At 46.5% G+C, this 12,752-nt stretch overlaps 1 pseudogene; it reads left to right on the forward strand.

The window, feature by feature from the left end:
* Positions 1-8,964: 8,964 nt before the first annotated feature.
* LOC135529212 (transmembrane channel-like protein 6) overlaps positions 8,965-12,752 on the forward strand; it is a 56,148-nt pseudogene continuing 52,360 nt past the window's right edge.

Here is a 12,752-nt window from a genome sequence, read left to right on the forward strand (position 1 = left end):
GACAGGTGGTGGTGCAGCAGGTATATATTACAGATATACACCAACACCATTCTACCTGGAGGGAGAGAGAGACAGGTGGTGGTGCAGCAGGTATATATTACAGATATACACCAACACCGAATCTACCTGGAGGGGAGAGAGAGACAGGTGGTGGTGCAGCAGGTATATATTACAGATATACACCAACACCATTCTGCCTGGAGGGGAGAGAGAGACAGGTGGTGGTGCAGCAGGTATATATTACAGATATACACCAACACCATTCTGCCTGGAGGAGAGAGAGACAGGTGGTGGTGCAGCAGGTATATATTACAGATATACACCAACACCATTCTGCCTGGAGGGGAGAGAGACAGGTGGTGGTGCAGCAGGTATATATTACAGATATACACCAACACCATTCTGCCAACACAGAACATATGCTTTTTAACACACATAATTACCATGTTCGGGAAGGACAACTATTTCACTCATATTGTAAGTAATTACAGGTCATATTTCATAGAAATGTGGAAACACTGGACAGTGTCTTTAAGGCATGCAAATACTAAGGCACATTCAGCATGGCACAACGTTTTGGAGTGTTCAGATAGAAATATGTTACGTAGAACTAACATGCAAGTAGACCGCTGATTGGCCAGCTCATCGTCCTCAGGGAGATAACGTAATGTTTTATGAGGAAATGGCAAGCATGGTCTGTTTGATATACAAGTTTGAGGTGGGGTTGGGCAACACACACACACGCACTCCCACTCCCACTCCCACTCTCAATCCCTCACCCTCTCCCTCTCCCTCACCCTCTCCATCTCCCTCTCCCTCTCCCTCACCTTCAATGGTGTGGAGGGTGCTGCTCCATGGTAAAAGCCTTGCCATTGCCTCGCCCACCTGCTCCCCGAGCCTCTTCCTGTTTATGCTCTGGTTCCGCTTCCATGACTCCCATCGGCCAACAGTGCGCGTCTGCAGGTGCCTCAGGTCCCTGATTGACAGATGACACACCCCTTTACCAGCAAGTAGTCTTTTCAATCTTATATCTTGTATCATGATACAGCTGTGTCACACACACCCATATCCACACACACCCATATCCACACACACCCATATCCACACACACCCATATCCACACACACCCATATCCACACACACCCATATCCACACACATCCATATCCACACACAACCATATCCACACACATCCATATCCACACACACCCATATCCACACACACCCATATCCACACACATCCATATCCACACACACCCATATCCACACACACCCATATCCACACACACCCATATCCACACACACCCATATCCACACACATCCATATCCACACACACCCATATCCACACACACCCATATCCACACACACCCAACTCTCTCACTCTACCTTATATGATAACATAAACACTGAAACAGAAAATGGCAAAACAACTTGCAACACTGCCTCCGTGACCCTTATTCTTGCAACACTTCCTCCGTGACCCTTATCCTTTCAACACTGCCTCCGTGACCCTTATTCTTGCAACACTGCCTCCGTGACCCTTATTCTTGCAACACTGCCTCCGTGACCCTTATTCTTGCAACACTGCCTCCGTGACCCTTATTCTTGACCCTTATTCTTGCAACACTGCAACACTGCACTGCCTCCGTGACCCTTATTCTTGCAACACTGCCTCCGTGACCCTTATTCTTGCAACACTGCCTCCGTGACCCTTATTCTTGCAACACTGCCTCCGTGACCCTTATTCTTGCAACACTGCCTCCGTGACCCTTATTCTTGCAACACTGCCTCCGTGACCCTTATTCTTGCAACACTGCCTCCGTGACCCTTATTCTTGCAACACTGCCTCCGTGACCCTTATTCTTGCAACACTGCCTCCGTGACCCTTATTCTTGACCCTTATTCTTGCAACACTGCCTCCGTGACCCTTATTCTTGCAACACTGCCTCCGTGTGACCCTTATTCTTGCAACACTGCCTCCGTGACCCTTATTCTTGCAACACTGCCTCCGTGACCCTTATTCCTGCACCACTGTCTCAGTGACCCTTATTCTTGCAACACTGCCTCTGTGACCCTTATTATTTGGTGAATATTTGTATGTGTGCGACACACCTGATCACTCACCTTGCCTCTCTCTTCCTCTGCATACAGACCGGCAGGCTCCTGATCGGCTGGGTAGTGGCCTTGTCGCTGGCTTCTCCTACCCGCCCAGGGTTCTTCTCTACTGGGTGCAATGTCTCTGTGGTCCCCCTGTCCTGGTGGTGATGGAGGGTCCGTCGTCGGGCCAGAGAGCTGGGGAGCTGGTTGAAGATCTCAGTCTGGTAGTTATTAACACACAACTCGTCTGTCACAGTGGAGCTACAGCTCTCCTCTATTGGGGGGTGGAGAGGAATGGAGAGGAATGGAGAGGAATGGAGAGAGGAATGGAGAGAGGAATGGAGAGAGGAATGGAGAGAGGGATGGAGAGGAATGGAGAGAGGAATGGAGAGAGGGATGGAGTGGAGAGAGGAATGGAGAGAGGGATGGAGAGGAATGGAGAGAGGAATGGAGAGGAATGGAAGGAATGGAGAGGAATGGAGAGAGGAATGGAGAGAGGGATGGAGAGGAATGGAGAGAGGAATGGAGAGGAATGGAGAGGAATGGAGAGAGGAATGGAGAGAGGAATGGAGAGAGGGATGGAGAGGAATGGAGAGAGATGGAGAGGAATGGAGAGAGATGGAGAGGAATGGAGAGAGGGATGGAGAGGAATGGAGAGAGGAATGGAGAGGAATGGAGAGAGGAATGGAGAGAGGAATGGAGAGAGGGATGGAGAGGAATGGAGAGAGGAATGGAGAGGAATGGAGAGGAATGGAGAGAGGAATGGAGAGAGGGATGGAGAGGAATGGAGAGAGGAATGGAGAGGAATGGAGAGGAATGGAGAGAGGAATGGAGAGAGGGATGGAGAGGAATGGAGAGAGGAATGGAGAAGAATGGAGAGGAATGGAGAGAGGGATGGAGAGGAATGGAGAGGAATGGAGAGAGGAATGGAAAGGAATGGAGAGGAATGGAGAGAGATGGAGAGAGGGATGGAGAGAGGGATGGAGAGGAATGGAGAGAGGGATAGAGAGAGGGATTGAGAGGAATGGAAAGAAATGGAGAGGAATGGAGAGAGATGGAGAGAGGAATGGAGAGAGGGAGGGAGAGAGGGATGGAGAGGGATAGAAAGAGGGATTGAGAGAGGGATAGAGCGAGGGATGGAGAGAGGGATGGAGAGGGATATAAAGAGGGATTGAGAGAGGGATAGAGAGAGGGATTGAGAGAGGGATAGAGAGAGGGATTGAGAGAGGGATGGAGAGAGGGATGGAGAGGGATATGGAGAGAGGGATGGAGAGAGGGATGAGAGGGATAGAGAGAGGGATAGAGAGAGGGATTGAGAGAGGGATGGAGAGAGGGATGGAGAGGGATAGAGAGATGGATAGAGAGAGGGATTGAGAGAGGGATGGAGAGAGGGATGGAGAGAGGAATGGAGAGAGGGATGGAGAGAGGGATGGAGAGAGGAATGGAGAGGGATAGAAAGAGGGATTGAGGGAGGGATAGAGAGAGGGATTGAGAGAGGGATAGAGGGAGGGATAGAGAGAGGGATTGAGAGAGGGATGGAGAGAGGGATGGAGAGAGGGATGGAGAGAGGAATGGAGAGAGGGATGGAGAGGGATAGAAAGAGGGATTGAGAGAGGGATAGAGGGAGGGATAGAGAGAGGGATGGAGTGGAGAGAGGAATGGAGAGAGGGATGGAGAGGAATGGAGAGAGGAATGGAGAGGAATGGAGAGGAATGGAGAGAGGAATGGAGAGAGGGATGGAGAGGAATGGAGAGAGGAATGGAGAAGAATGGAGAGGAATGGAGAGAGGGATGGAGAGGAATGGAGAGGAATGGAGAGAGGAATGGAAAGAATGGAGAGGAATGGAGAGAGATGGAGAGGGATGGAGAGAGGGATGGAGAGGAATGGAGAGAGGGAGAGAGAGGGATTGAGAGGAATGGAAAGAAATGGAGAGGAATGGAGAGAGATGGAAGAGAGGAATGAGAGAGGGAGGGAGAGAGGGATGGAGAGGGATAGAAAGAGGGATTGAGAGAGGGATGAGAGAGGGATGGAGAGAGGGATGGAGAGGGATATAAAGAGGGATTGAGAGAGGGATAGAGAGGGATTGAGAGAGGGATAGAGAGAGGGATTGAGAGAGGGATGGAGAGAGGGATGGAGAGGGATATGGAGAGGGATAGAGAGATGGATAGAGAGAGGGATTAAGAGAGGGATGGAGAGAGGGATGGAGAGAGGAATGGAGAGAGGGATGGAGAGAGGAATGGAGAGAGGGATGGAGAGGGATAGAAAGAGGGATTGAGGGAGGGATAGAGAGAGGGATTGAGAGAGGGATAGAGGGAGGGATAGAGAGAGGGATTGAGAGAGGGATGGAGAGATGGATAGAGAGAGGGATTGAGAGAGGGTTGGAGAGAGGGATAGAGAGAGGGATTGAGAGAGGGATAGAGAGGGGGATGGAGAGAGGGATGGAGAGAGGAATGGAGAGAGGGATGGAGAAAGGGATGGAGAGGGATAGAGAGAGGGATTGAGAGAGGGATGGAGAGAGGGATAGAGAGGGGGATGGAGAGGGATAGAGAGAGGGATAGAGAGGGATGGAGAGAGGGATAGAGAGGGGGATGAGAGAGGGATGGAGAGGGATGGAGAGAGGGATGGAGGGACAGAGAGAGGGATTGAGAGAGGGATGGAGAGAGGGATAGAGAGAGGGATGGAGAGAGGGATGGAGAGGGATAGAGAGAGGGATAGAGAGAGGGATGGAGAGGGGGATGGAGAGAGGGGTGGAGAGAGGGATGGAGAGGGATAGAGAGGGATAGAGAGAGGGATTGAGAGAGGGATGGAGAGAGGGATAGAGAGGGGGATGGAGAGGGATGGAGAGGGATAGAGAGAGGGATAGAGAGAGGGATGGAGAGAGGGATGGAGAGAGGGATGGAGAGGGATTGAGAGAGGGATTGAGAGAGGGATGGAGAGAGGGATAGAGAGGGATGGAGAGGGATAGAGAGGGATAGAGAGAGGGATAGAGAGAGGGATGGAGAGAGGGATGGAGAGGGATGGAGAGGGATAGAGAGAGGGATAGAGAGAGGGATGGAGAGGGATAGAGAGAGGGATGGAGAGAGGGATGGATAGATGAATGGAGAGAGGGATGGAGAGAGGGATGGAGAGAGGGATGAGAGAGATAGAGAGAGGGATGGAGAGAGGGATGGGGAGAGGGATAGAGAGAGGGATTGAGAGAGGGATGGAGAGAGGGATGGAGAGAGGGATAGAGAGAGGGATTGAGAGAGGGATGGAGAGAGGGATAGAGAGAGGGATAGAGATGGGGATGGAGAGAGGGATGGAGAGAGGGATGGAGAGAGAGATGGAGAGGGATAGAGGGATTGAGAGAGGGATGGGAGAGAGGGATAGAGGGGGATGGAGAGGGATGGAGAGGGATAGAGAGGGATAGAGAGAGGGATAGAGAGAGGGATGGAGAGAGGGATGGAGAGGGATGGAGAGGGATAGAGAGAGGGATGGAGAGAGGGATGGATAGATGAATGGAGAGAGGGATGGAGAGAGGGATGGAGAGAGGGATGAGACAGATAGAGAGAGGGATGGAGAGAGGGATGGGGAGCGATAGAGAGAGGGATGGAGAGAGGGATGGAGAGGGATGAGAGGGCGGTGGATAGTTGAATGGAGAGAGGGATGGAGAGGGATAGAGAGAGGGATTGAGAGAGGGATGGAGAGAGGGATGGATAGATGAATGGAGAGAGGGATGGATAGATGAATAGAGAGAGGGATGGAGAGGGATAGAGAGAGGGATGGAGAGGGATAGAGAGAGGGATTGAGAGAGGGATGGATAGATGAATCGAGAGAGGGATGGAGAGAGATATTTTATTTGTATTTATTTATTTCACCTTTATTTAACCAGGTGGCCAGTTGAGAACAAGTTCTCATTTACAACTGCAACCTGGCCAAGATAAAGCAAAGCAGTACGACAAAAACAACGACACAGAGTTACACATGGAATAAACAAACGTACAGTCAATAATACAGTACAGCAAGGGAGAGAGAGACTCATCTATGGAAGGATGGAGCTACAGCTCTTGTCCATGGAGGGGATAAGAGGTTGATGGATAGAGGGAGAAGGGAGGAGAGCATCTATGAATGGATAAAGAGAGTGAGTGAGGGTGAAGCAAGAGGTAGAGAGAGAGGGATGGAGACGATCTCGCAGGTGAAGAAACCAGATGTGGAGGACCTGGGCTGGTGTGGTTACACGTGTTCTGCGGTTGTGAGGCTGGTTGGAATGTACTGCCAAATTCTCTAAAATGATGTTTAAGGTGGCTTATGGTAGAGAAATTAACATTAAATTCTCTGGCAAAAGCTCTGTTGGACATTCCTGCAGTCAGCATGCCAATTGCACACTCCCTCAAAACTTGAGACATCTGTAGCATTGCGTTTTATGACAAAACTGCACATTTAGAGTGGCCTTTTATTGACCCCAGCACAAGGTGCACCTATGTAATGATCATGCTGTTTCATCAGCTTCTTGATATGTCAGACCTTTCAGGTGGATGGATTATCTTGGCAACGGAGAAATGCTCACTAACAGGGACATAAACAAACATTTTAGAGAAATACAATGTTTTGTGCATTATGGACCCTTTCTGGGATCTTTAATTTCAGCTCATGAAAAATGCGACCATCACTTAATTAACATGTTGCATTTATATTTTTGTTCAGTATATATTATATATCTATACGTATTGAATGTTTCTGTTTCCACGAAGTCCTCCAACCAGGGGAGGTGGGATAGGAAAAGAAGTCATTCATAAATAAAATGATGCAAGTGATATTATTTGATAGAATTCAATTCTATATGCTAATTTCAGAGCTGATCTAAATAACCAGCCAACAAAACATCAACTGACCTAACAAGAGGAAGTAGACTAGGTTCCCTCTCTCTCTCTCTCACACACACACACACACACACACACATACACACACACACACACACACACACACACACACACACACACACACACACACATCTCTGAAAAGTGAAAGTTTAAAGCTGCATGTTCAACTGAAGTTAAACACCCAGATAGTTAGTTATATCAACTGAAGTTAAACACCCAGATAGTTAGTTAAATCAACTGAAGTTAAACACCTAGATAGTTAGTTATATCAACTGAAGTTAAACACCCAGATAGTTAGTTAAATCAACTGAAGTTAAACACCCAGATAGTTAGTTCTATCAACTGAAGTTAAACACCCAGATAGTTAGTTATATCAACTGAAGTTAAACACCCAGATAGATAGTTAAACACCCAGATAGTTAGTTCTATCAACTGAAGTTAAACACCCAGATAGTTAGTTCTATCAACTGAAGTTAAACACCCAGATAGTTAGTTATATCAACTGAAGTTAAACACCCAGATAGTTAGTTAAATCAACTGAAGTTAAACACCTAGATAGTTAGTTATATCAACTGAAGTTAAACACCCAGATAGTTAGTTAAATCAACTGAAGTTAAACACCCAGATAGTTAGTTCTATCAACTGAAGTTAAACACCCAGATAGTTAGTTATATCAACTGAAGTTAAACACCCAGATAGTTAGTTAAATCAACTGAAGTTAAACACCCAGATAGTTAGTTATATCAACTGAAGTTAAACACCCAGATAGTTAGTTCTATCAACTGAAGTTAAACACCCAGATAGTTAGTTAAATCAACTGAAGTTAAACACCCAGATAGTTAGTTCTATCAACTGAAGTTAAACACCCAGTTAGTTAAATCAACTGAAGTTAAACACCCAGTTAGTTAAATCAACTGAAGTTAAACACCCAGATAGTTAGTTAAATCAACTGAAGTTAAACACCCAGATAGTTAGTTAAATCAACTGAAGTTAAACACCTAGATAGTTAGTTAAATCAACTGAAGTTAAACACCCAGATAGTTAGTTATATCAACTGAAGTTAAACACCCAGATAGTTAGTTATATCAACTGAAGTTAAACACCCAGATAGTTAGTTATATCAACTGAAGTTAAACACCTAGATAGTTAGTTATATCAACTGAAGTTAAACACCCAGATAGTTAGTTATATCAACTGAAGTTAAACACCTAGATAGTTAGTTATATCAACTGAAGTTAAACACCCAGATAGTTAGTTAAATCAACACACACACATACACACATATACACACACACATATATATACACACACACACACACATACACACATATATACACACACACACACACACACACATATATACACACACACACACACGTATATATACACACACACACACGTATATACACACACACACACACACACACACACACACACACACACACACACACACACACACACACACACACACACACACACACACACACACACACACACACACACACACATACACACACACACACACACATACACATTTACCTGATACGAGCCTCATGAAGCCACTGCTGTTGCATTCTGTGTCCTCCATCTTCCTTCAAGGTCTTCTAGGTCTCTACTGTGTTCCACTTCCTGGTCTTACACACACATGCTCACACACACTCTCATATGCGCACACACACATACAAAGTCCCTAACCGCTGTAAACACATTCACTCAAAGCTCCCTTCAAACACACATTCACACACTCCCCCCCCCCAATATCAGCCTTGCATCAGCCCCTCTCTGTTTCCTTCTCTCCCTCTCTCTCTCTGTGTCTCTCTCTCCCATCTACCTTAGATACGTCATCCTCCCCTATAAGTTGACTTGTTACTTCATGTTTTAGAGCTGATCTAAGACCTGTGGATAAGCTGCAGCTTCTACCGACAGGTCTCAGGAAATCACATGACAGGAAACAGAGATGGGTGTTGCGTTATTGAGTCTGTTGTTGAGAACGAAGACACACACACGCATACACACAAATTCACCCGTACATACATACCCACTGCTAACAGGCCTGACTGGACGAGGTCGAAGAGGAGCGGAGTGGGTCCAGAGCAAGTAAGATGGTCTGTGTGTGTGTGTGTGTGTGTGTGTGTGTGTGTGTGTGTGTGTGTGTGTGTGTGTGTGTGTGTGTGTGTGTGTGTGTGTGTGTGTGTGTGTGTGTGTGTGTGAGTGTGTGTGTGTGTGTGTGTGTGTGTGTGTGTGTGTGTGTGTGTGTGTGTGTGTGTGTGTGTGTGTGTGTGTGTGTGTGTGTGTGTGTGAGAGAGAGAGAGAGTGTTGATGATGTGTTGTGCGGGGAGGCAAGAGGGAGGTGCTGATTTTGGAAGTGGGCTGCTCATTCGATTGTTACATGGAGCATAATCTTGGTTACCCAGAAGTCAAATTCACTCGCGAAAGTTTGTTATTTCCTGAGAATCTATCCAGGAGAGATTAGACCGAGCAGGACTTTTCTGAAAAGCTCCTTAAATACCAGCACCTCATATCAGGCTTGGACAGCCTGGGATGCAAATGCAAGTTGGTGATATTTGGTAGTCTCGGCCACCTACATAGGATTATTGTATGAGGCCTTCAGATTGCAGGCCTGCCTGTGAGTAGGGCAAAACACCCAGCTATGCAGCCCATAACTACTGACACAGAGCAGTACCTTCTCCTCCACACAGCTATGCAGCCCATAACGACTGACACAGAGCAGTACCTTCTCCTCCACACAGCTGTGCAGCCCATAACGACTGACACAGAGCAGTATCTTCTCCTCCACACAGCTATGCAGCCCATAACGACTGACACAGAGCAGTACCTTCTCCTCCACACAGCTGTGCAGCCCATAACGACTGACACAGAGCAGTGCCTTCTCCTCCACACAGCTATGCAGCCCATAACGACTGACACAGAGCAGTACCTTCTCCTCCACACAGCTATGCAGCCCATAACGACAGCTGTGTGGAAGATATACTTCTTGTTTCCTGAAGTGTCCTTGAGGTCAACGACCTTTGACATGTTTGAATCCTTTATGACGTAATAATGTGGAATCAAATAAAGTATTTAACATGTGCAATGAAGACTGATCACAGACCACAGTCATTCTGAAACTGTTGGTGAGAATCTAGGAGAGGATTCTGCTGAAAAGCTAGTGTGTGTTCACCACCTACTCAAACCACCGATGGTATTATCATGTATAGACTTACTGGGAAAGGAAAGCAGCTACTTTGTCAGTTGCACAACCGGTCGCATTCAACCCGAAATGAGTCTTCCACATTTACCCCAACACCTCTGAATCAGAGAGGTGCTGGGAGCTGCCTTACTCAATGTCCACAGCACAGTCATTCATCAAAAACTACATTACCCAGAGGTTCTCGAGGCAAGTTAATACGTACATTAGGTGTGGCCAGGTAGTCAGAGACAGATAGAGAGCGCCCCTTATTGTAACTTTCAATCCAAGAAATAGGATACAGGAAAATCACCTGATCAACAGCACACAGGTAATTTCAGGCTCTTAGTTTCCTTCTTTCACCTCTCAGATCACCATTCTTCCGTTTGTATGTTTCATTGATAGGCTACCTTTAGGCTAGAACAGACCCGGGAACATGTTGTGCAATAGAAATTGTGAATACAACACACCCAGACAATCTCTCACACCTTGACCAAACTAGGCTCTGTCAATGGAGTAGGCTACTTGACTTGGCAAAATTGATGAATTCACAAATGTTTAGGCCACCTGTATTGGAGACCTTTAGCCTAAAGTAGGATCAGAAGGCTAGCCTATACGTTTGTTGAAATGTTTTATGAATGATAAGGTGTAAAAAATAAAAAATCTAGAAAGGACAGTCTTCAAACTTTTCTTACCAAGGAAATGTACTGTACTGACACAGCTGTCTATCGAGATATATAACGTGTGAAAACAAACGTTGTGGAAGAAGGATTTCGAGCAATGAATAGGAATGTTCCATTCGGTGGAAAACTTTATTTGGGGGGGAACTTTGCGGTACCAACATCAAATGACAAACACACAGCGGCAGTTTTTCTTGAACTGAAATATAAACTACACGTTGAGACAACCGGTAAACTGTTTCTCCGTAAAAGTCTACCTATTGCCCGTAACAACGTTTCAATGCGGTAGGATAATGATATCGTCACCCCTATAGTCGACAATGGTTCGTTGCCGCAGTTCAACATGCTGATGTACTTTGTAACAGTAGAGAGAGAGAGACCGAACTGCTGCGGCGGCACTGCAAGTTTAAGCTTGAACGAGTTGCGCAAGTTACGAAGGGGGTGAGTGAACCGACCGTATGGCTGACTGTAGCTTTTTTCACATTGTCTTCTCGTTTTCCTTTCCATGTAATTGCACACGGCAAAACAATCTCGAGAAACAGTTTGTCCGCTGTAGCTTCCAGGATATTTTAACTGTTCAGTCTGACACGTTTGAGGGACTGACAGGCTAAGAGTAAACCGACCGAAAAGGAAAGGCAATGCGCCATTAATAACAGAAACAACAATGCAACAAGTGTGGGTTGTTTACGGTGCTTTGAGGTCTAACTCGGTGGGCTAGTTTCGTTGTGAACTAAAACCAGCCGAAAGAGAACCATATCGGTGGACGTTATCAGGCAGTGCCTGTCATTCATGTCGACTGCCTTGGGGGTAGGATTGCAGAGTCAGTCGGTGAATTGCAGTGCTTGCAGAAAAACGCGCTAGTATGACCGATGTTTCAAAATGGATCGTTTGTTTGTATAGGTTAACTATAATTGGGCCAAATGTAGCCTACACCAACTTGAACGTTTACCCCATTTATAGCCTAACAGCTGCCTTCAACACAACAAAAATATGACGCCTTTGTCCCAAAGCCCTAGTCTCAAGACCCTACCACTCATTGTATATATTTATTCCAATGTGAAAGAGCACATGACACAGAAAGACACACACACTTTGTTTGGCTGCATAGCTGGGGATAAACTTTGTGTTATAACGTTAGGTTTGTGTTATAACGTTAGCTTTGTGTTATAACATGCCTTTTAGTCCAGGAGTAAGCTTGATCTGTGTCAGAGAAACCAGTCATTGTGTCCAGGGCCAACATCAGTTCATCTTACTCCTACTTCCACAGTGAATTCAATGCTCTGGGGTGAAGTTTCCCCTAAGTACAGATCCAGGATCAGCGTTCCCTCCCCCAATCCTAACCTTAACCATTAGTGGGGACAATGCTAACCTGACCCAAGATGGGAAACTTCCACAGAGAGAAGTCAATAGGAACTGTATCTATGCAGGTCTTTACCTCCTGTAAGACTATACGTTGTGTATTGTTTGTGGGCCTTCATCCACCCCGGGACCCCAAGTTTAGTTGTCTTGGCCGAGTGACAGTTGACTGCAGAATACTGCCTGTTCCGTTGCCGTGGCAACACGGGGAGAGCTTTAGCACAACAGGGCAGTGTAATTACAGTGCTGTGTGTCGGTCTGTGTAATTACTTCCATGTTTCCACTTTCCCCTCTACCTTTTACTCCCCTTCCATCTTCTCACATTAGGCCTATTCTCTCCTCTTCTTTGTTCCATTCACACGGTTATCTGGGGTGCCTCTCTGTTGATTTAATGTTCCTGTCCGTTCCCTCAACTGAGTGACAACACAATGCACTGAAGAACAAGAGGGCCTTGCTCCGGCCTATAGCACTATCCTTCTAGTTATGAGCTTCTGGTACAGCAGTCCTGAACGTGTTTCTGTTCTGTGTGCTGATTCTGTTTCCTCTCCGTGTGTCTCTCTCTCTGTGCCTCTTT

The sequence above is a fragment of the Oncorhynchus masou genome, unplaced genomic scaffold (genome assembly GCF_036934945.1).
Source record: "Oncorhynchus masou masou isolate Uvic2021 unplaced genomic scaffold, UVic_Omas_1.1 unplaced_scaffold_1119, whole genome shotgun sequence".
NCBI classification, from domain to species: domain Eukaryota; kingdom Metazoa; phylum Chordata; class Actinopteri; order Salmoniformes; family Salmonidae; genus Oncorhynchus; species Oncorhynchus masou.